We start from the raw sequence: 24719 nt of genomic DNA, 5'->3' as shown, positions 1-24719 counted from the left end.
GCATAACGATTGTTATTTAATTTCATCTCTCTTGGGGCTTCGGTTTCGTGGTGGGTTTAATTCTTTTAAAGCAGGGGCTAGCAATTTTTTAGAACGGTTATAGACCTATTATAGCGTCAAACCCTTACTCTAAAATCAGTATACATGTTTTTGAAAAATCCTCTACACAATTTTGAAATGCTTTTTACCTGTTCTAAAAGTCCAGAAAAAATTCAAGAGACAAAATAGAAAGGAGTAGGTCCGGTAAGGACCGATTTTGGCCTCAAATTTCAGGTTCATCTGACGAAAGATTTTGACCACTTTTTAAACACTTAACTGTCTATTTTTTTTTAATTAATTAGTTTATGTGAAAGATTTTAACAGATTTAGTCATTAAAAACGATCCGATTCAAGCTCAAATATGAAAAATCTACCTAATATGCCGAAAAATGTCACTTTTCAGATGTTTTTTTTAGTAAAAATGAAAGTGGCCGCATCCGTGTTCATCCTCAACCTTTATATATGTTATGTATTATCATAAAATACAACTTACATTTCAATATTAAGGATGAACACGAATGCGGCCACTTTCGTTTTACACGAAAACCGTCTAAAATTTAACTAAAATGCTAGAATTATGAGGATTTCAGTAATTTAGCATGACTTAATGGTGCTAGTACCGGATATATATGTGCATTGTATTGTCAAAAACAGCCCATATTTATGTAGCAGAAGCATTCTACTGTCCAATAAATAACTAAAGGTTTACATTTTAACAATTTTGTAAAACTGCTGTATTTTGGGGCCAAAAAGGGGTCTTACTGAACCTACTCCTTTAAGTGAGCCTAAAAAAAATTTTTTTTTTTGGGGGGGGGGGGGGGTTTCTATCTGTACTTTAAGGCAAGTTATAAATATACACAGCCAGACAACAATATATTGAACAATAGATATTTTTTCGTATTCTTACTTTTTCAACTTTATTTTATACATGATATTTAACCTGTTTTATAAGACCAGAGGTTATTTTTGTCTGTTGTTTAACGACATTTCCCCGTCTCCGAGGCTCCGATAACGTCACTATATTATATATGTCCATCCAAACAAAAACATTGAAAGACTGATATTTGCGTATCCTTACTTTTTCAACTTTAATGTATTTTATTTAAATTTACACGATACTAGTACTAGTATATATTTAAACCTCTGATAATCACTTAATTTTTTTTTATATTTTTATGCTTCAAAAAAACTCTTTTAGTCATTTGATATACCCAAATAACAGATTCTGTACACTAAAAAATAGTGTACTGAAACTATGTTGACTTTTTTAAGTATAAAAGATATTTTATGAACAGAATAGTTCCTGAATTTGTGTGTCGGAACAACGATTTCATAATTAAAGTTATAATAATTATTGGAAAAAACTGTTTTAATACACGAAGGTTGTTTTCTCTCTTAAAATATACTTAAGGACGAATTTAGTCTAGATTATAGGAAGCACTACACGTATTTATAGGGAATACCCAAAATATTTTATCAGACGAAAAGCGAAACAATTCTGCAATTGTGCATGTCCTTCCTCGTGAGGTCTTGGGTGAATTATAAGATTGTTATGAAAAATGCGTAATTTATTTTTGGATCTACAAACTTGGTCGGCGTAAAGCAAAGAAGATACAACTGACAGGTTAGCTGTATATATTTTTCTAATTAAGGTTCGATATATGATAAAATTGAGAATGGAAATGGGGAATGTGTTAAAAAGACAACAACTCGACCAAAGAGCAGATAACAGCCGAAGGCCACCCATGGGTCTTCAATACACCCGGAGGCGTGCTTTAGCTGGCCCCTTAAACATGATAATGGACGTATATACTAAACTCCAAAATATATTAAAGAAACTAAAATTAAAAGTCATACAAGACTAACAGAGGTCAGAGACTCCTGACTTGGGATAGGCGCAAAAATGCGGGGGGGGGGGGGGTGTTAACACAAGGTTTTTGAGATTTCAACCCTCCCCCTATACCTTAAGCTAATGTAAAATACGTCTAGCCAAAGTAGAAAAACACAAAAACACAGCTATACGCAAAGTAAAACTCAGTTTAAAAGAAGTCCAAGTCCGATGTCAGAATAGGTAACAAAAGACACTGAACAAAATGACAATGAAAAATGTTTTGGATAGTTTTGATTGGGCTTAACATCTGTATTTAATAATATTTTTTTATCTTCACATTTTCAGTTATAATTGCCAAAATCTATAATTAAAATTCCTGTAAAAATTATTCAATGTTAATATTGACTGATGATTTGATTTACAGAGAAAATAATATTTCAGTGTAAAAATACATCCTTGTGGAACAGGAACATTAAGAAGACAGATCAGTATTATGTAATATGTATGCCCGATCCAAACAATACAGCCTGTCTTAAGACATACTGGCAAATATTTATAAGCAGTTTGCTTCCTAGTACTGTAGTCTTTAATGATCATTTGTTAAGGAAAGACACATTACATTTTTTTCGTATTTTACGTTTTCATATCGATTCATGTTCAATCAAACTTCGGTCTGTTCTCTTTTAAAACTGCATTCAGATGATCATTGTATTCGTTTTTTAGCCTGTTCTAAAATTAGAGTTTATTGGAAAGATTCATTTAATAAGTTGATATAAAAATAAAATCAGGTCATATTTTACAGGGTCTTTGCCATGGGGGTTTTCCCAACATTTGACTCTTAGCCAAAAAGGAAGTATATACTAGTATTTAAAGTGACGTTTGGGTGTAATACTGCACAGTCTCGTACTGACTTCCGAGTGACTTAAATGTTTAAAAGGTATTAAGTGTTATCAAAGTTATAAATGCAAATAAAAAATATTTACTTACATAAACATGGATTAAAAAAACATAAACATGGATTTAATGTTGAGATCGTACGAAGAAAACAGTCGGGTATTTTTTGTACACAATTAGCTGTGTATGCAATTTTTGTGGAAAGTATTTTTTTTGTAACATAATATTTTTAGTAATTGTTTTTTTTTTCTCTCTCTAGCATTCTTACAGGAGAAAAAAAAATGCAATATTTTAAATAATTTATAAAACAAATATAGATGTAGAAATATTTTCTTATAATAGTATTTATTTTCCTTTTACAGGTGCAGACATGACCAAAGGATCAATAGTATCGAGCAATAGCCAGAATGGACAGGGAACAATCGAATCCTTGAAGAATGATGAACAATCTGGATGCCAGGGAAACCTTAGCAATTTACCTGATTTAAATCTGCACGAAGATAATGTTCCTGACATTAACATTGCTGAATATGTTCAAAATCTTCCGGAATTTGTTAGAAATAAAATAGCCGGATTTTTTGGAACAGGACTTATTGAACAAGAAACAGTAGACATAGAGAACATAGAACACTATTTAGTTGTCTCACGACATTGTCATCATCTTAAATCAGTTTGCGAATCAAAGTTACTGTCGACACTAAATTCTGTAAACTGCCAGAAATATTTGGCCATAGCAGAACAATTTGGTTTGGTATTTCTACAAACTAGCGCGCATCAGGTGTACAAGAACAATTTTTCAAACAGTACACATCCACTACTCAAATCCGCTGATCTAACCGGTGCACCGCAATCTCAAACAAAGAAAATCTCGTGTAAAACCTTCAATACTTTCTTCACCTGCGATACAACAAGCGGTAAACGAGCGTTAACTACTGTTGTTTTGGATTCAACAGAACAAGTTAAATGTTACAGAAATATTAAAAAGGGGGACAAAATTAGCAAACAGTTTCAGTGTTGTTGTATGCAGGATGCTGAAGACCACCCGCCGTATGTGTACTGGTCGTTTGGAAAATGTTTCTACAGATATGACCCAGTACTGAATAAATATAAAAAGCTTTCAAATTTTCGCTATAGTCGCTCAAAGTTCAGTTTAATTTCACACAATCAATTCTGCTTTGCAATCGGTGGAACATCTGACGGCAAAACAGTTCGTCAAATTGAAGAGTACAATGTTTGTCAAAGGTCGTGGAAAACGGTGTCCACACTTCCGGTCGAGTGTCAAATGTCATATTCAGCCTGCGTGTTATACGACAACAACATTTACATCTTTTCTGCAGCAACAAATAAAGATGGTTGCAGCCAAAACAGGACAGTGGTCTGCGTGTTTGACCCGGTGAAAAAGAGCACAGACATTGTTGCTGAAATACCATTATCGTTTACTCAAATCAAAGCTTGCGTTCTTGACTCACAAATCTATCTGGCTTCAGACGAAGGAGATTTTATTCGATTTGATCCAAGTAACAATTGTTTTGTGAGGTGTCAAAACCAAATTATGAAAAGTAAAGACTTTGGGATGTACACGGACGATGATTGCATTCTTCTTGCAGGAGGCTGTAATAGTGATGGAAAGTGCAATAATATGATCCGGAAGTTCTGTCCCGTTACCGGGCTGTGGACGAGACTCTCTGCAAAATTACCAGACTGCATGGCGGTATATGGAACTTGTCATATAAAAATACCGACGACTTGTTCCATCATACCGTTCTATGAAACAAAACTTTTTGAAATTCCTGCAAAGTGAAAACGTTGATGCTATTCGTAATGATTGTTATTGTTATTGTTTTGTTTGATGTTTTGAATGTTATTATTTTGAATCGTTTAAAATAAATTTTATGGAATAAATGGATTTTTTTATAAATCACATCAGGTAAATTTACAGCAAAAATATTAAATTAATTTTAAATTGTTTTTTATTTTCAATTTGGTGTTAATTGAAGATCTTTTGATTGTATCTGATAATTCTTTTTACAAATTTGAAAAGACTCTGGACGATTTAAAGTTTAGCACACACGGATATTGCTTAAGACAGTGTGTTGTCCTCTTTATGTCGTTTAGTTATTTGTTCGTTGGGTTGATGTCTCATTGACGTTTACCTTTCATTTTCTTTTATTCATACAATTTCGAAAAACGTAAAATTTCAAGAAGTTGTACCAAACTGGAGTATGTGGTGAATAGTTTTAGCATGTTAAACATTAGCCCGATTTATTTTGTGAGTTTATTGTTCTACAGTTTTATTGTTAATTTTGCATTCTAGCGGATTTGATTCGGGTTAAACTGATTAAGTTTCTGTAATCGAAATGGTGTCTGCAACATGTCACAGTTATTACAATGGATTCACATGCAGAGAGAGAGAGTGACTTCACTACATGTGCATTGTCTTTAAAGTCGCCATTCAGACAACACAAATGTTAAATTTCGATTTGAGGCACATTTGTTTTTTTACAAATATACATGTAGCAACTCAGAGGGAAAATTCAATTTGAGGTTTGATTTATCTTTTAATATATTTAATATTTTACAGCTTATTTTGCATAGTCATACATGTAGTTGTTACTTAAGCCTCATGTGGAGCTAGAGATTTGTATTGGTCAATTGGTGCCTGTTTGGCGTTCAGTGACACAAGTTTCAGACATATTCAGCAGATCTTATTTTTTTCCAATTTTTAGTTTGCCTTTTACATTCGAATCCTTATTCATTATAAAGTTTAGAGATGCGAGACAAATATTTATCAGAGTTAAACTGAACTTATAGTAAGTCGATTATACTTTATTCTGTATTTCCTTCCCATTTTATCTTTTCTTTATATTTTTGTCCGCTATGAATATTCTGCAAACCACATCTAGAGCCTCCTAAAAGTTTTGAGCGTATTCTGCCGCGAAATAATGGTTCACATGTAAAAAATATTATATCACCAATTGACTCAATCGTTTACACATATATATCGTTAAGTAGATCAGACAACTACACAGCTACTTTTGCATAGGTACTATTTCTGTACTATTTCTGTACTTAAAATCTGTAGTAGTGGACATTTTCTTTTAATATTTAGTACTATTTGTTTACTTTAGAATTATTGTAATATTTAGGTACTTGTATTTTCCACTATTTGATTTGTACTTAAAATATTGGTACAAAAACAATACTTAAAATGATCACAGTATTCCATGTTTGAACATCATAACTTTATAAAATGTGAAGAAGACAAACTTTCAAAATGCTAAAAATGTAACCGTGTAACAAAAAATCTGTAGTACTTAAATTTCAAGTACAAATCAAGTACTGTAAAATACAGGTACCTAAATATTACAATAAGTAACAAAATAGTACTGAATATTAAAAGTAGATTTCCAGTACTACAGATTTTTGGTACAGAAATAGTACCTATGCAAAAGTAGCTGTGTAAGCAACTTTTCCGAAAGAAGATTAATTTTTGTAACCTAAAATAGATATTATTTATCAATCCTCTAATAGCATGAATAAAAACCAAATTTGTGAATCAAAATAGCCTTTATTGAAAATATTCAAATGTTAAGAAAACAAATGAATGCTTAGGATTCCCTAGCGTAACCTATTTCATTATTGATAATATTTAAGTTTTTATGACAATCAAAACTTTGTACACACTCTCTGATCAGTACTAAGTGTCTTTTTGTTGTTTGGATATACAAGTACCCAGCCACGTCCACTCTGTGTTTATGTTATATGCATTTCTTTTTATCAATCTGATGAGTAAAGCCTTTTTCAACTGATTTTCATAGTTCGTTCTTATGATGTTACACCACTGTCCCAGGTTAGGGGAGGGTTGATATGTTACATATTTGTTTTTTGTTAAATTTTGTGCAGAAGTTTCTTCGTTTGAATCGTTTTACATTAGTCATTTCGGGGCTATTTATAGCTGACTATGCGGTATAGGCTTTGCTCATTGTTGAAGGCCGTACAGTGACCTTTAGTTGTTAATTTCTGTGTTATTTTGTCTCTTGTTGAGGCTTGTCTCATTGACAATGATGCCACATCTTTTTTTTTTTATATTTGTAACTGTTATTGAAAAACTGAGGCTCTAATATAGTATATAGTTTGAAATATTTACAGAATGATAGTAAAACCGCCGTATACATATCTATAACTTGAGATGTTTAAAAACTCTTTCTTCTTCCAAGATAGAGAAGTATTGTAAATCCTTTTATTTATATGACGTTGTTTCACACGCTTTTCCCACGAAATATCTCTCTGCTTATATATTACCGATTGATGTTGTTTTTTGAGGGAAGGGATTATGTGTTGATTATAAATGCTCAAACGTCTCCTGATTGATCATTCATTTTTTTCTCTGGACGCCAGACGATTTTTGGTTTAACACAGTGTATATAAATTTGTGTGTTGCTAGAGACCGTATGTTGATATCTAGTTGTCGTTGGGATGCTGTCCAAACGATGTATAACCTATCTCTCTTTTCAAATGTAAAACGCGGTTTTAACACGCCAACTCCCGCACTATAAATACACAACCAATTATCCGCCGATCAACGGAAAGTAATTCACGTCATTTTGTTTAATATTTTTTACTTATTTAAAAAACTTTCAATATTTAGGTAACACCATTCCGTCATAAGGAAAGTAAACGTATAATATTTTGTTTGACTATAACTAATCAGCAAGAATCGATAATAAGATCAACATGATATTTTTGACAAAAGAATTTAACATTTCAATATAACTTTCAAGTATAAACGTCATGACCGAACTATTTGTAGTATATATATGTCAATGACATGTGTCGATTTTTTTCCATAGAAAATATCTTCAAAGTTCTCCGCATTGGTATGAATATGATATTTGACATTTGTGCTGATTAGTGTAAGTCTTGTAGGACTTGAGTTATAAAATCGTTCAAATAATTATAGTATAACTAATCGCCGTATTTGAATATCAAAAATAAGACAACGCGTGACCGAACGACGCATGGATTAAACGAGTGCGCAGCACGAGTTTAATCCATAGCGGCATTCGGTCACAAGTTGTCTTATTTTTGATATTCAAATACGGCGATTAGTTATTCTTTTTATTACATTGGTAAATGGCTTTTTTTATGAAATTAATGTAGAAAATGTAAGGAACTATATCTTTTTCCTACGCATTGACAATTTGTTTTGATCCGACGTTATCGACGTCTTGACAACGCCTATTGTTGTATGACGTCAGAGAGTGAAATAACCACGTTTATTTCACATGTGAAATTATCGGTTTTTATCTAACTGGGAAATCAATGTAATTCATTGCAACCAAGGTAATAAAACGTCATAATTATATTTTTAATATGCAAATAAAGAAACATGAAGAATATTGTACAACAACACAAAAAAATACTATATGTATGAGAAAAATAGAATAATGTAAAAAAGAAACCCTGAAAGTTCGATTCATGATTATAAACACTTATATTAAGGTCCAATTAATGACCATCGAAATGCACAGAACTCCTATATAAAGGTCACAGGGCCATAAAAATGCACTTTGCTATTATATCAAGGTTACAGTGCCATAGAAATACACTAAACTCATATATCAAGGTCACAGGACCATAGAAATGCCCTTAACTCCTATATAAAGGTCACAGGACCATATAAATACACTTTGCTATTATATCAAGGTCACAGGGTCATAGAAATGCACTTAAATCCTATATAAAGGTCACAGGGCCATATAAATGCACTTTGCTCCTATTTAAAGGTCACAGGGCCATATAAATGCACTTTGCTATTATACCAAGGTCACAGGGCCATATAAATGCACTTAACTTCTATAAAAAGGTCACAGGACCATATAAATGCACTTTGCTATTATATCAAGGTCACAGGGCCATAGAAATGCACTTAACTCCTGTATAAAGGTCACAGGGATATAGAAATGCTCTTAACTCCTATGTAAAGGTCACAGGAACATAGAAATACACTTAACTTTTTCGGGCTTTCTCTTCCCTTCCTATATGGAACACATTTTTCGGTGAGATTGTCGTGCAATTTCTAACAAAAAATCGTTAGATTTGTGCGTATCTCTTGTAGACTGCTATCTGTCTATTCGTCTAGTATTTATAGGTCATCATTTTTGTTCGTCCTTCGTGTATCATTTTCCGTTTTTAACGTTTTTTTATCTTTCCTTTTTTTTGTTATCTTCATGCCACCTCATTTTTGAAAAAATTGAGTTTGCAAAATATGCATACGTCAACGAAACAGAAACCAAATAAACACCCCTGCACCCAATTGTGATAAAAACACCGGAAGAAATCTCTAGATTATAATATTGTCGTTGCTTGACAATTGGCCATTTATCAAAATTGTTTTTATTTTCAGTTTCAGGAAAAAACGTCCTTATGTGTGGTTATAATGTCACAATTGTTTACAATACTTTATTCAAACCGACAAATGTTTGAACATAACGGATGCTCATCTGTGGAAAACATAAATGATTTCATAAGATTAAGACGGTCATTTCCGACATCATATACACACTACTTTATCAAACCGTAATTTGGCTGTAAACATCGAAATTTACACACGTTATTTGAAAGCAAATTGTATTATATTTTCACATTCCTAGCTTCCCTTTCTTTTAATAACAAATCAAGCTACTCGCTTATCACATCAGATGCACCAGTTGTGCCAGATGCACATAATTCAGTGGCACGAGTATATCCTTAATTAATTTATCTCTTTACGCATTTTATTAAGTTAAACCACTTCTTTCTATAGCTCGGGTAACATACGTATGTCTCGTCTATTCGTTTTGTCGTTCGTACGCTTGTCCTTCTGTACAGCAATAATTAAACTGCATGGTAAAATCAATGACATTTACTCATTTTATGTACTTTTGAATCTCTTATTTTATTTTTTCATCTTGATCATTTTTTAGGTTGACTTTGGGAATGACATGGACTTTGTCATACATCTCAAATTATTTAACTGTAGTACACAAAATAAATAGATGTCCGAGATACATTGAAAAATAGTCAATAGAAGAAAGACATGTGTCTACACAGTTAGTCCAAGGCTATCTAGATCTGTCCATCTCAGCAAATTACTTAAAGGGAAAAAAGCAGAAAAATATTACGGAAAAGTCAACCATTGTCGCAGATCCTGATTTCAGACAGTGCAATTAATATTTGACTGGGTTAAAACTAGTTTTGTCCGTTTTAACCCTATCCTTATTTGTTAAATGTAAACAGTTTCAAACATGATTTTTCACCATAGCTGCAATTGTTTGTATAATCTTGATTGTACTACGTAACTGATTCAACAGTAACAGATATATCGGTAATGTTAAGGTGTAATAATTAACTGCAAGCAATGATCTTTTGAACAAGCAGGTAAACATATAATAAAATATATAGACAAATATTTGGTCTATCTCTCTAAATGAATTCGATATCTTAATTAGTATCTTGTTAGTTAATTTATTTAAGTAGGTCTTATAAGATTGGTTGATTTTGAATGTAGTTTTAAATGGTCTTTATTATGTGTGTGTCTTACATGACAGACGGTATTGAGATATATCGTACGGGGTTAAGAGGTTATTATATACGATTATATAGGACACACGTTTCTAACTACAATGCACCTTTGTTAAAATATCATCAAAGTAGTATAACTGCGTGATACCGAATTATTTAAAAAATTGATCTCTCGTTTGTACCAGAAGGTTCTTATACTTGGGTTCAATATTACAGTGGAATTAGAAGGGTATGTTGATAGGAAGATATAGGAGAAAGTTCCACTGAAAGACTGAAGCCATAAGTCCTGACTATGTTTCTAAATTTTTGTTTTCTTGTAGATTGAAACCTTCATATCTCGCACCCTTCTTTTACAACAGATTTATGAGCATTTATGAAAAGAACACAATGCCGTTCAAATTGCTTTAGTACACGGACGACAGGTAGGGACAAAATTTCTTAATTCTGACTTGACATTTATCGCATCTAAGTTGACATTTATCATATCCAAGTTGACATTTATCCCATTTAAATTGACGTTTGTCGCATCTAAGTTGACATTTATCGCATCTAAGTTGACATTTATCGCATTTAAGTTTATCGCATTAAAGTTGACATTTGTCGCATCTAAGTTGACATTTATCGCATCTAAGTTGACATTTATCGCATCTATGTTGACATTTATCGCATCTAAGTTGACATTTATTGCATCTAAGTTGACATTTATTGCGCATCTGAGTTGACATTTATCGCATCTATGTTGACATTTATCGCATTAAAGTTGACACTTGTCGCATCTAAGTTGACATTTATCGTATCTTTGTTGACATTTAACGCATCTAAGTTGACATTTATTGCATCTAAGTTGACATTTATTGCGCATCTGAGTTGACATTTATCGCATCTATGTTGACATTTATCGCATTAAAGTTGACACTTGTCGCATCTAAGTTGACATTTATCGTATCTTTGTTGACATTTAACGCATCTAAGTTGACATTTATCGCATTTAATTTGACATTTGTCGCATCTAAGTTGACATTTATCGCATCTATGTTATCATTTAACGCATGCACGTTGACATTTATCGCATCTGAGTTGAAATTTATCGCATTTGAGTTGACATTTATCGTACCTAAGTCGACATTTATCGCGCTTCTGAGTTGACATTTATTGCATCTAAGTTGACATTTATCGCATTATGAAAAGAACACAATGCCGTTCAAATTGTTTTAGTACACGGACGACAGGTAGGGACACAATTTCTCAATTCTGACTTGACATTTATCGCATCTAAGTTGACATTTATCATATCCAAGTTGACATTTATCGCATTTAAATTGACGTTTGTCGCATCTAAGTTGACATTCATCGCATCTAAGTTGACATTTATCGCATTTAAGTTTATCGCATTAAAGTTGACATTTGTCGCATCTAAGTTGACATTTATCGCATCTAAGTTGACATTTATCGCATCTATGTTGACATTTATCGCATCTAAGTTGACATTTATTGCGCATCTGAGTTGACATTTATCGCATCTATGTTGAGATTTAACGCATCGTTGTTGACATTTATCGCATTTTATTTGACATTTGTCGCATCTAAGTTGACATTTATCGCATCTTTGTTAACATTTAACGCATCTTTGTTAACATTTAACACATCTACGTTGACATTTATCGCATCTGAGTTGAAATTTATCGCATTTAAGTTGACATTTATCGTACCTAAATTGACATTTATCGCATCTAAGTTGACATTTATCGCATCTATGTTGACATTTATTGATTCTAAATTGACATTTATCGAATCTTAGTTGACACATATCACATTTAACACATCTTTGTTAACATTTAACGCATCTACGTTGACATTTATCGCATTTAATTTGACATTTGTCGCCTCTAAGTTGACATTTATCGCATCTAAGTTATCATTTAACGCATGCACGTTGACATTTATCGCATCTGAGTTGAAATTTATCGCATTTAAGTTGACATTTATCGTACCTAAATCGACATTTATCGCGCATCTGAGTTGACATTTATTGCATCTATGTTGACATTTATCGCATTAAAGTTGACATTTGTTGCATCTAAGTTGACATTTATCGCATCTATGTTGAGATTTAACGCATCGTTGTTGACATTTATCGCATTTTATTTGACATTTGTCGTAACTAAGTTGACATTTATCGCATCTAAGTTGCATTTATCGCATCTATGTTGACATTTATCGCATTTAAGTTGACATTTATCGTACCTAAGTTGACATTTAACACATCTTTGTTAACATTTAACGCATCTACGTTGACATTTATCGCATTTAAGTTGACATTTATCGTAACTAAGTTGACATTTATCGCATCTAAGTTGCATTTATCGCATCTATTGTGACATTTATCGCATTTAAGTTGACATTTATCGTACCTAAGTTGACATTTATCGCATCTAAGTTGACATTTATCGCAATTATGTTGACATTTATCGCATCTATGTTGACATTTATCGCAACTTAGTTGACATTGCTCAGTTTCTTGTTGACGGTTCTCAGCTGCACATCTAGTTTAAACTAAAAAATGTCAAGTTGAAACTAAAAAATGTCAAGTATAAACTGAGTCATGTCAATTAAGTTGAAACTGAGAAATGTCAAGTTGGATCTTAGAAATTGTCAAGTTTGGACTGAGAAATGTCAAGTTGGACCTGAGAAATGTCTACAACGAAACTAGAAATTGCAACTTCAGTTTTTGGTGGGGTTCGTGTTGCTTAGTCTGTAGTTTTCTGTGTTGTGTCTTCTGTACTATTTTTTGTTTGTTTGTCTTTTTATTTTTAGCCATGTCGTTGTCAGTTTATTTTCTATCTAAGAGTTTGACTCTCCCTCTGGTATCTTTTGTCCTTCTTTTATAAGCTAGAAATGTCAACCTGGGAATGCAAAATGGCGATTTGGAATTAAGACATGTCAAGTAAGAAGTCAAAACGTCAAATTGTACGTAAGACAGTCACATGACATAGTAGAAATGGTGAATTTAAATAATGTGCCCTTCCAATCTTTCGTACTTTAACCACCTCTGTTCTTAACATAAACCTTTCTTGATGGCAACGCACATAGTACAACCTACCGCATTATAGTTTAACAGATAGCAAATAAATTTTAAATTGTTTTTAAAATAAATAGGAACTTTAGTCGTAAAGCAATTGTCAATATTATTTATTTTCAACAAGCTATTTTAAAAAGTATTCATAAAGAAAATTACTGTGTATTTAAAATTCTTCGCTTTGGTATAGTTGTGTTGTTAAATTGTACTTGACATTTTTACTGTAGTATATATTTTTATTACCGATGTTTCCTTATAAGAAGGTCTGTATGTTTAGCTGGCACGAATTTTACACGTCAAAGTATATTAATTATACATAACAAAAGATTGATATACAGATAAATGGGGCAAATCTGTGACGTAGGTAATACAATGAACCGAAACGTTACGGTGTTCAATATTTAGTACTCGCGAACAAACGATAAACCGTACTTAATTTTTAGCTTGTCTAGCGAAAAGACTGTGTATATATTTGACCTGATTTGAAAAATATCAATCTAGAGAGATAGCTTTGAATGCATTCTCCCATTTCTTTAGTGCAGGTGAAATAAATTACTTATATAAAATACTTAAAGTTGTGTTACATTTCAATCTATAAGCCTCGATCACACCTTACCGGATAGCTCGAACGGACGCCTAACGGATAACTTTTTTTCAATCCGTTCATGTCCGTTAGACGTCCGTTCTTATCCGTTAGACGTCCGCCCATGTCCGTTGCATGTCCGTTAAGCGTACGTTTTACCCGTCGACGTCCGTTCTGTCCGGTGGAAAATTTTGAGCATGTTCAAAACTTTGAACGGACGTCCAACGGATAAAATGTCCGTTGAACATCCGTTAGGCGTCCGTTTCGTTTCCGTTTTGTATCCGTTACGTGTCCGTTATACATCCGTTGGAGGTCTGGAAGATAAATTCACCAACGGACTTCTACCGGACGTTTAACGGATAAGACGGATGTTGAACGGATGAGAAACGGACTTCTACCGGACGTATAACGGATAAAACGGATGATGAACGGATCTGAAACGGATAAATGCCAATTGAAAATTTAGAAATGCCATTATTGGTATGTCAGATTTCTTAAGGTTCATGAATTCTTATTATTCATAATCGATCTTAGAGTATAGGCACGCCTTCACAATCAAGCAGTTCTTATTCAGGCCAGGCACTGCCCTTTGGCGGATTTTTTGAAGAACAAACCAAAACCAGTTACACAGAAACATTTTGAATATTTATTCGATTTACATGTATTATTATTGTCGCCTTTGATTTTTCCGTATATCTTGTTCATCTGTTTTATCCGGTGCGCTTCCGTTAGGTGTCCGTTTTATGCGGTACTCGTCCGTTGGATGTACGTTCGACATCCGTTCTGTCCGTTACGTGTCCGTTTCTCGTACGTTGCATATCCGGTGTGTGTCCGTTATGCATCCGTTAAGGTAGCAATACACAGTTAGGAAAAAAACTTAATATTGACACTCATAATTTTTAAACACCCTCTTTCCCCTCCTGTCTAACAAAGAAGGCTTTATATGTGTGTTTTGCATGTATATACTTGTAGAAAGAGAATCTTCCATAGATTTGATTTCTAATGGTCATAAGGGTGAAATATAATCCCTTTTGGGTGTAACCATGGCAACAATCTGCATTTCTTAGATACAAAATATAGCAAAAAAGGGGGGTGAACATGTCACAAAAGTCTCCAAAATTTAGTCTAAAGGAAAATTTCAATGAATTACAGTGATACCTTTCCTGAATCCATAGGTTTATATCTATCAAGTGGTCCAAAAAAAATCATATGTCTTCCTGCTCGTTTTTCCATAAAATTGAATTGAAAAGATCGAGCGCAAAATCTTTGTTGATAAACACTACAATAATTTATGGACCTATGTACGGTACGGATAGGAAAATACGGACTGTCAATCATTGAAATGGCCTATAAAACATGTTCAAATCAATCTAAATGTTCATATAAACCCACTAAGAAGGCTATATTATTCTTCAATTATCTAAAAATCAATTTTATTGTACAAAAACTTTCATATTTAAAAAATTCACAGGGGCCATAATGCGAAACTAAACTTCTAACTGTGTATTGCTACCTTAAGGATTAACATTTTTTTTCCCAATTCCACTTTAAATGGATTTCTGTTTTCTACTAGTTAAAACGAGCATTTTCGCCTGCTAGTTTTGAAAATCGGTTCAGAAATAAATATTTTATGAAGGTTAGCAGTTGACACTGAAATGCAACAAAAAAGTGATTTTATGAAACATGCCATGTCAAAGTGCATTTTCTCCTTTTTTAGTCAATTTTCTAAAACTATACCTTCTAAGCCTGTCTTTCCTTGTTTAAAAACCTAAATTAACCTTAACAGTAGACAGCTTTTACAAGTTAAAGCTATTTTAAAGCTCTAGAATGTCAATTTTGTTGTGTATTACCATACCAAGGCCTTGGTTAAAATTTAGTCAATACTGAATTTATTTATAACAGCGGGGAAAAAATTGGGCTTAATTCATGCTAAATTGTGACTTTATACTTGCTAAAATAATAAATTTGATTTAGTCGCATGAAAAAATATAAAGCGTTCCCTTCTAAGGTTTCTACATAACGCGCAATCTTCTTTTCCAAGGGGTAGCCAATAAAGTATCAATTAATAACGGAACCAAGTCTTTGTGTCAAAATGTCTATATTGGTTGCTAAGGACAATAAACAACAAAACTAACATATATTGTCATACTAAAGGTTGTTTCTCCCTTAGAATTGTATCTATAACCTAAATATCAATAGTTTTGTGGTATGTTTGTCTAAAAAAAAGGCAATTATTTGCTTTGTCAAATGCCATAAGGTAGCAATACACAGTTAGGAAAAAAACTTAATATTGACACTCATAATTTTTAAACACCCTCTTTCCCCTCCTGTCTAACAAAGAAGGCTTTATATGTGTGTTTTGCATGTATATACTTGTAGAAAGAGAATCTTCCATAGATTTGATTTCTAATGGTCATAAGGGTGAAATATAATCCCTTTTGGGTGTAACCATGGCAACAATCTGCATTTCTTAGATACAAAATATAGCAAAAAAGGGGGGTGAACATGTCACAAAAGTCTCCAAAATTTAGTCTAAAGGAAAATTTCAATGAATTACAGTGATACCTTTCCTGAATCCATAGGTTTATATCTATCAAGTGGTCCAAAAAAAATCATATGTCTTCCTGCTCGTTTTTCCATAAAATTGAATTGAAAAGATCGAGCGCAAAATCTTTGTTGATAAACACTACAATAATTTATGGACCTATGTACGGTACGGATAGGAAAATACGGACTGTCAATCATTGAAATGGCCTATAAAACATGTTCAAATCAATCTAAATGTTCATATAAACCCACTAAGAAGGCTATATTATTCTTCAATTATCTAAAAATCAATTTTATTGTACAAAAACTTTCATATTTAAAAAATTCACAGGGGCCATAATGCGAAACTAAACTTCTAACTGTGTATTGCTACCTTAAGGATTAACATTTTTTTTCCCAATTCCACTTTAAATGGATTTCTGTTTTCTACTAGTTAAAACGAGCATTTTCGCCTGCTAGTTTTGAAAATCGGTTCAGAAATAAATATTTTATGAAGGTTAGCAGTTGACACTGAAATGCAACAAAAAAGTGATTTTATGAAACATGCCATGTCAAAGTGCATTTTCTCCTTTTTTAGTCAATTTTCTAAAACTATACCTTCTAAGCCTGTCTTTCCTTGTTTAAAAACCTAAATTAACCTTAACAGTAGACAGCTTTTACAAGTTAAAGCTATTTTAAAGCTCTAGAATGTCAATTTTGTTGTGTATTACCATACCAAGGCCTTGGTTAAAATTTAGTCAATACTGAATTTATTTATAACAGCGGGGAAAAAATTGGGCTTAATTCATGCTAAATTGTGACTTTATACTTGCTAAAATAATAAATTTGATTTAGTCGCATGAAAAAATATAAAGCGTTCCCTTCTAAGGTTTCTACATAACGCGCAATCTTCTTTTCCAAGGGGTAGCCAATAAAGTATCAATTAATAACGGAACCAAGTCTTTGTGTCAAAATGTCTATATTGGTTGCTAAGGACAATAAACAACAAAACTAACATATATTGTCATACTAAAGGTTGTTTCTCCCTTAGAATTGTATCTATAACCTAAATATCAATAGTTTTGTGGTATGTTTGTCTAAAAAAAAGGCAATTATTTGCTTTGTCAAATGCCATAAGGTAGCAATACACAGTTAGGAAAAAAACTTAATATTGACACTCATAATTTTTAAACACCCTCTTTCCCCTCCTGTCTAACAAAGAAGGCTTTATATGTGTGTTTTGCATGTATATACTTGTAGAAAGAGAATCTTCCATAGATTTGATTTCTAATGGTCATAAGGGTGAAATATAATCCCTTTTGGGTGTAACCATGGCAACAATCTGCATTTCTTAGATACAAAATATAGCAAAAAAGGGGGGTGAACATGTCACAAAAGTCTCCAAAATTTAGTCTAAAGGAAAATTTCAATGAATTACAGTGATACCTTTCCTGAATCCATAGGTTTATATCTATCAAGTGGTCCAAAAAAAATCATATGTCTTCCTGCTCGTTTTTCCATAAAATTGAATTGAAAAGATCGAGCGCAAAATCTTTGTTGATAAACACTACAATAATTTATGGACCTATGTACGGTACGGATAGGAAAATACGGACTGTCAATCATTGAAATGGCCTATAAAACATGTTCAAATCAATCTAAATGTTCATATAAACCCACTAAGAAGGCTATATTATTCTTCAATTATCTAAAAATCAATTTTATTGTACAAAAACTTTCATATTTAAAAAATTCACAGGGGCCATAATGCGAAACTAAACTTCTAACTGTGTATTGCTACCTTAAGGATTAACATTTTTTTTCCCAATTCCACTTTAAATGGATTTCTGTTTTCTACTAGTTAAAACGAGCATTTTCGCCTGCTAGTTTTGAAAATCGGTTCAGAAATAAATATTTTATGAAGGTTAGCAGTTGACACTGAAATGCAACAAAAAAGTGATTTTATGAAACATGCCATGTCAAAGTGCATTTTCTCCTTTTTTAGTCAATTTTCTAAAACTATACCTTCTAAGCCTGTCTTTCCTTGTTTAAAAACCTAAATTAACCTTAACAGTAGACAGCTTTTACAAGTTAAAGCTATTTTAAAGCTCTAGAATGTCAATTTTGTTGTGTATTACCATACCAAGGCCTTGGTTAAAATTTAGTCAATACTGAATTTATTTATAACAGCGGGGAAAAAATTGGGCTTAATTCATGCTAAATTGTGACTTTATACTTGCTAAAATAATAAATTTGATTTAGTCGCATGAAAAAATATAAAGCGTTCCCTTCTAAGGTTTCTACATAACGCGCAATCTTCTTTTCCAAGGGGTAGCCAATAAAGTATCAATTAATAACGGAACCAAGTCTTTGTGTCAAAATGTCTATATTGGTTGCTAAGGACAATAAACAAGAAAACTAACATATATTGTCATACTAAAGGTTGTTTCTCCCTTAGAATTGTATCTATAACCTAAATATCAATAGTTTTGTGGTATGTTTGTCTAAAAAAAAGGCAATTATTTGCTTTGTCAAATGCCATAAGGTAGCAATACACAGTTAGGAAAAAAACTTAATATTGACACTCATAATTTTTAAACACCCTCTTTCCCCTCCTGTCTAACAAAGAAGGCTTTATATGTGTGTTTTGCATGTATATACTTGTAGAAAGAGAATCTTCCATAGATTTGATTTCTAATGGTCATAAGGGTGAAATATAATCCCTTTTGGGTGTAACCATGGCAACAATCTGCATTTCTTAGATACAAAATATAGCAAAAAAGGGGGGTGAACATGTCACAAAAGTCTCCAAAATTTAGTCTAAAGGAAAATTTCAATGAATTACAGTGATACCTTTCCTGAATCCATAGGTTTATATCTATCAAGTGGTCCAAAAAAAATCATATGTCTTCCTGCTCGTTTTTCCATAAAATTGAATTGAAAAGATCGAGCGCAAAATCTTTGTTGATAAACACTACAATAATTTATGGACCTATGTACGGTACGGATAGGAAAATACGGACTGTCAATCATTGAAATGGCCTATAAAACATGTTCAAATCAATCTAAATGTTCATATAAACCCACTAAGAAGGCTATATTATTCTTCAATTATCTAAAAATCAATTTTATTGTACAAAAACTTTCATATTTAAAAAATTCACAGGGGCCATAATGCGAAACTAAACTTCTAACTGTGTATTGCTACCTTAAGGATTAACATTTTTTTTCCCAATTCCACTTTAAATGGATTTCTGTTTTCTACTAGTTAAAACGAGCATTTTCGCCTGCTAGTTTTGAAAATCGGTTCAGAAATAAATATTTTATGAAGGTTAGCAGTTGACACTGAAATGCAACAAAAAAGTGATTTTATGAAACATGCCATGTCAAAGTGCATTTTCTCCTTTTTTAGTCAATTTTCTAAAACTATACCTTCTAAGCCTGTCTTTCCTTGTTTAAAAACCTAAATTAACCTTAACAGTAGACAGCTTTTACAAGTTAAAGCTATTTTAAAGCTCTAGAATGTCAATTTTGTTGTGTATTACCATACCAAGGCCTTGGTTAAAATTTAGTCAATACTGAATTTATTTATAACAGCGGGGAAAAAATTGGGCTTAATTCATGCTAAATTGTGACTTTATACTTGCTAAAATAATAAATTTGATTTAGTCGCATGAAAAAATATAAAGCGTTCCCTTCTAAGGTTTCTACATAACGCGCAATCTTCTTTTCCAAGGGGTAGCCAATAAAGTATCAATTAATAACGGAACCAAGTCTTTGTGTCAAAATGTCTATATTGGTTGCTAAGGACAATAAACAACAAAACTAACATATATTGTCATACTAAAGGTTGTTTCTCCCTTAGAATTGTATCTATAACCTAAATATCAATAGTTTTGTGGTATGTTTGTCTAAAAAAAAGGCAATTATTTGCTTTGTCAAATGCCATAAGGTAGCAATACACAGTTAGGAAAAAAACTTAATATTGACACTCATAATTTTTAAACACCCTCTTTCCCCTCCTGTCTAACAAAGAAGGCTTTATATGTGTGTTTTGCATGTATATACTTGTAGAAAGAGAATCTTCCATAGATTTGATTTCTAATGGTCATAAGGGTGAAATATAATCCCTTTTGGGTGTAACCATGGCAACAATCTGCATTTCTTAGATACAAAATATAGCAAAAAAGGGGGGTGAACATGTCACAAAAGTCTCCAAAATTTAGTCTAAAGGAAAATTTCAATGAATTACAGTGATACCTTTCCTGAATCCATAGGTTTATATCTATCAAGTGGTCCAAAAAAAATCATATGTCTTCCTGCTCGTTTTTCCATAAAATTGAATTGAAAAGATCGAGCGCAAAATCTTTGTTGATAAACACTACAATAATTTATGGACCTATGTACGGTACGGATAGGAAAATACGGACTGTCAATCATTGAAATGGCCTATAAAACATGTTCAAATCAATCTAAATGTTCATATAAACCCACTAAGAAGGCTATATTATTCTTCAATTATCTAAAAATCAATTTTATTGTACAAAAACTTTCATATTTAAAAAATTCACAGGGGCCATAATGCGAAACTAAACTTCTAACTGTGTATTGCTACCTTAAGGATTAACATTTTTTTTCCCAATTCCACTTTAAATGGATTTCTGTTTTCTACTAGTTAAAACGAGCATTTTCGCCTGCTAGTTTTGAAAATCGGTTCAGAAATAAATATTTTATGAAGGTTAGCAGTTGACACTGAAATGCAACAAAAAAGTGATTTTATGAAACATGCCATGTCAAAGTGCATTTTCTCCTTTTTTAGTCAATTTTCTAAAACTATACCTTCTAAGCCTGTCTTTCCTTGTTTAAAAACCTAAATTAACCTTAACAGTAGACAGCTTTTACAAGTTAAAGCTATTTTAAAGCTCTAGAATGTCAATTTTGTTGTGTATTACCATACCAAGGCCTTGGTTAAAATTTAGTCAATACTGAATTTATTTATAACAGCGGGGAAAAAATTGGGCTTAATTCATGCTAAATTGTGACTTTATACTTGCTAAAATAATAAATTTGATTTAGTCGCATGAAAAAATATAAAGCGTTCCCTTCTAAGGTTTCTACATAACGCGCAATCTTCTTTTCCAAGGGGTAGCCAATAAAGTATCAATTAATAACGGAACCAAGTCTTTGTGTCAAAATGTCTATATTGGTTGCTAAGGACAATAAACAACAAAACTAACATATATTGTCATACTAAAGGTTGTTTCTCCCTTAGAATTGTATCTATAACCTAAATATCAATAGTTTTGTGGTATGTTTGTCTAAAAAAAAGGCAATTATTTGCTTTGTCAAATGCCATAAGGTAGCAATACACAGTTAGGAAAAAAACTTAATATTGACACTCATAATTTTTAAACACCCTCTTTCCCCTCCTGTCTAACAAAGAAGGCTTTATATGTGTGTTTTGCATGTATATACTTGTAGAAAGAGAATCTTCCATAGATTTGATTTCTAATGGTCATAAGGGTGAAATATAATCCCTTTTGGGTGTAACCATGGCAACAATCTGCATTTCTTAGATACAAAATATAGCAAAAAAGGGGGGTGAACATGTCACAAAAGTCTCCAAAATTTAGTCTAAAGGAAAATTTCAATGAATTACAGTGATACCTTTCCTGAATCCATAGGTTTATATCTATCAAGTGGTCCAAAAAAAATCATATGTCTTCCTGCTCGTTTTTCCATAAAATTGAATTGAAAAGATCGAGCGCAAAATCTTTGTTGATAAACACTACAATAATTTATGGACCTATGTACGGTACGGATAGGAAAATACGGACTGTCAATCATTGAAATGGCCTATAAAACATGTTCAAATCAATCTAAATGTTCATATAAACCCACTAAGAAGGCTATATTATTCTTCAATTATCTAAAAATCAATTTTATTGTACAAAAACTTTCATATTTAAAAAATTCACAGGGGCCATAATGCGAAACTAAACTTCTAACTGTGTATTGCTACCTTAAGGATTAACATTTTTTTTCCCAATTCCACTTTAAATGGATTTCTGTTTTCTACTAGTTAAAACGAGCATTTTCGCCTGCTAGTTTTGAAAATCGGTTCAGAAATAAATATTTTATGAAGGTTAGCAGTTGACACTGAAATGCAACAAAAAAGTGATTTTATGAAACATGCCATGTCAAAGTGCATTTTCTCCTTTTTTAGTCAATTTTCTAAAACTATACCTTCTAAGCCTGTCTTTCCTTGTTTAAAAACCTAAATTAACCTTAACAGTAGACAGCTTTTACAAGTTAAAGCTATTTTAAAGCTCTAGAATGTCAATTTTGTTGTGTATTACCATACCAAGGCCTTGGTTAAAATTTAGTCAATACTGAATTTATTTATAACAGCGGGGAAAAAATTGGGCTTAATTCATGCTAAATTGTGACTTTATACTTGCTAAAATAATAAATTTGATTTAGTCGCATGAAAAAATATAAAGCGTTCCCTTCTAAGGTTTCTACATAACGCGCAATCTTCTTTTCCAAGGGGTAGCCAATAAAGTATCAATTAATAACGGAACCAAGTCTTTGTGTCAAAATGTCTATATTGGTTGCTAAGGACAATAAACAACAAAACTAACATATATTGTCATACTAAAGGTTGTTTCTCCCTTAGAATTGTATCTATAACCTAAATATCAATAGTTTTGTGGTATGTTTGTCTAAAAAAAAGGCAATTATTTGCTTTGTCAAATGCCATAAGGTAGCAATACACAGTTAGGAAAAAAACTTAATATTGACACTCATAATTTTTAAACACCCTCTTTCCCCTCCTGTCTAACAAAGAAGGCTTTATATGTGTGTTTTGCATGTATATACTTGTAGAAAGAGAATCTTCCATAGATTTGATTTCTAATGGTCATAAGGGTGAAATATAATCCCTTTTGGGTGTAACCATGGCAACAATCTGCATTTCTTAGATACAAAATATAGCAAAAAAGGGGGGTGAACATGTCACAAAAGTCTCCAAAATTTAGTCTAAAGGAAAATTTCAATGAATTACAGTGATACCTTTCCTGAATCCATAGGTTTATATCTATCAAGTGGTCCAAAAAAAATCATATGTCTTCCTGCTCGTTTTTCCATAAAATTGAATTGAAAAGATCGAGCGCAAAATCTTTGTTGATAAACACTACAATAATTTATGGACCTATGTACGGTACGGATAGGAAAATACGGACTGTCAATCATTGAAATGGCCTATAAAACATGTTCAAATCAATCTAAATGTTCATATAAACCCACTAAGAAGGCTATATTATTCTTCAATTATCTAAAAATCAATTTTATTGTACAAAAACTTTCATATTTAAAAAATTCACAGGGGCCATAATGCGAAACTAAACTTCTAACTGTGTATTGCTACCTTAAGGATTAACATTTTTTTTCCCAATTCCACTTTAAATGGATTTCTGTTTTCTACTAGTTAAAACGAGCATTTTCGCCTGCTAGTTTTGAAAATCGGTTCAGAAATAAATATTTTATGAAGGTTAGCAGTTGACACTGAAATGCAACAAAAAAGTGATTTTATGAAACATGCCATGTCAAAGTGCATTTTCTCCTTTTTTAGTCAATTTTCTAAAACTATACCTTCTAAGCCTGTCTTTCCTTGTTTAAAAACCTAAATTAACCTTAACAGTAGACAGCTTTTACAAGTTAAAGCTATTTTAAAGCTCTAGAATGTCAATTTTGTTGTGTATTACCATACCAAGGCCTTGGTTAAAATTTAGTCAATACTGAATTTATTTATAACAGCGGGGAAAAAATTGGGCTTAATTCATGCTAAATTGTGACTTTATACTTGCTAAAATAATAAATTTGATTTAGTCGCATGAAAAAATATAAAGCGTTCCCTTCTAAGGTTTCTACATAACGCGCAATCTTCTTTTCCAAGGGGTAGCCAATAAAGTATCAATTAATAACGGAACCAAGTCTTTGTGTCAAAATGTCTATATTGGTTGCTAAGGACAATAAACAACAAAACTAACATATATTGTCATACTAAAGGTTGTTTCTCCCTTAGAATTGTATCTATAACCTAAATATCAATAGTTTTGTGGTATGTTTGTCTAAAAAAAAGGCAATTATTTGCTTTGTCAAATGCCATAAGGTAGCAATACACAGTTAGGAAAAAAACTTAATAT

At 32.2% G+C, this 24719-nt stretch overlaps 1 long non-coding RNA gene across 1 annotated transcript; it reads left to right on the top strand.

Moving 5' to 3' along the window:
- Window positions 1–1573: 1573 nt before the first annotated feature.
- On the top strand, window positions 1574–4666 carry LOC143049641 (uncharacterized). The gene is made up of 3 exons (XR_012970276.1): window positions 1574–1663; window positions 2673–2807; window positions 3127–4666. It is a non-coding gene; the product is annotated as an uncharacterized LOC143049641 (long non-coding RNA).
- Window positions 4667–24719: the final 20053 nt, after the last annotated feature.

The sequence above is a fragment of the Mytilus galloprovincialis genome, chromosome 10 (genome assembly GCF_965363235.1).
Source record: "Mytilus galloprovincialis chromosome 10, xbMytGall1.hap1.1, whole genome shotgun sequence".
In the NCBI taxonomy this organism is placed as follows: Eukaryota; Metazoa; Mollusca; class Bivalvia; order Mytilida; family Mytilidae; genus Mytilus; species Mytilus galloprovincialis.
Note: the sequence above shows the minus strand (reverse complement) of the source record. Positions and strands in the feature narration are given on the sequence as shown.